We start from the raw sequence: 1,232 nt of genomic DNA, 5'->3' as shown, positions 1-1,232 counted from the left end.
TGTTGTTGAAACCTTGTTGAGGTCTCTGTTGATCCTTCCATGAGAGATTTGGATGATTTCTCCATGAAGGATTATAGGTGTTTCCATAGGGTTCTCCCATGTAATTCACCTCTTCCATTGAAGGGTTCTCAGGATCATAAGCTTCTTCTTCAGATGAAGCATCCTTAGTACTGCCTGGTGCAGCTTGCATTCCAGACAGACTTTAAGAAATCAAATTGACTTGCTGAGTCAATATTTTGTTCTAAGCTAATATGGCATTCAGAGTATCAATCTCAAGAACTCCTTTCTTCTGATTCGTCCCATTGTTCACAGGATTCCTTTCAGAAGTGTACATGAATTGGTTATTTGCAACCATTTCAATGAGTTATTGAGCTTCTGCAGGCGTCTTTTTCAGATGAAGAGATCCTCCAGCAGAGTTGTCCAATGACATCTTAGACAGTTCAGACAGACCATCATAGAAGATACCTATGATGCTCCATTCAGAAAGCATGTCAGAAGGACACTTTCTGATCAATTGTTTGTATCTTTCCCAAGCTTCATAGAGGGATTCACCTTCCTTCTGTCTGAAGGTTTGGACTTCCACTCTAAGCTTACTCAATTTTTGAGGTGGAAAAAACTTTGCCAAGAAGGCATTGACTAGCTTTTCCCAAGAGTTCAGGCTTTCTTTAGGTTGTGATTCCAACCATATCCTAGCTCTGTCTCTTACAGCAAAAGGGAATAGCCTAAGTCTGTAGACCTCAGGGTCAACCCCATTAGTCTTGACAGTGTCACAGATTTGCAAGAACTCAGCTAAAAACTGATGAGGATCTTCCAATGGAAGTCCATGGAACTTGCAATTCTATTGCATTAGAGAAACTAATTGAGGCTTAAGCTCAAAGTTGTTTGCTCCAATGGCAGGGATAGAGATGCTTCTCCCATAGAAGCCGGGAGTAGGTGCAGTAAAGTCACCCAGCACCTTCCTTGCATTGTTGGCATTGTTGTTGTTTTTGGCTGCCATGTCTTCTTCTTGTTTGAAGATTTCTGTTAGGTCCTCTACAGAGAGTTATGCCTTAGCTTCTCTTAGCTTTCGCTTCAAGGTCCTTTCAGGTTTAGGATCAGCCTCAACAAGAATGCTTTTGTCTTTGTTCCTGCTCATATGAAAGAGAAGAGAACAAGAAAATATAGAATCCTCTATGTCACAGTATAGAGATTCCTTGAGGTGTCAGAGGAAAAGAAGAATAGAAGGAAGAGGT

General features: G+C 41.1%; 1 non-coding gene across 1 annotated transcript; it reads left to right on the top strand.

Annotated features, from left to right (window-relative positions):
• Nucleotides 1-484: 484 nt before the first annotated feature.
• Nucleotides 485-592, top strand: LOC130938037 (small nucleolar RNA R71). The gene has a single exon (XR_009069220.1). It is a non-coding gene; the product is annotated as a small nucleolar RNA R71 (small nucleolar RNA).
• Nucleotides 593-1,232: the final 640 nt, after the last annotated feature.

The sequence above is a fragment of the Arachis stenosperma genome, chromosome 6, assembly GCF_014773155.1.
Source record: "Arachis stenosperma cultivar V10309 chromosome 6, arast.V10309.gnm1.PFL2, whole genome shotgun sequence".
Lineage (NCBI taxonomy): Eukaryota > Viridiplantae > Streptophyta > Magnoliopsida > Fabales > Fabaceae > Arachis > Arachis stenosperma.
This window is presented reverse-complemented; position numbering and strand designations above follow the sequence as displayed.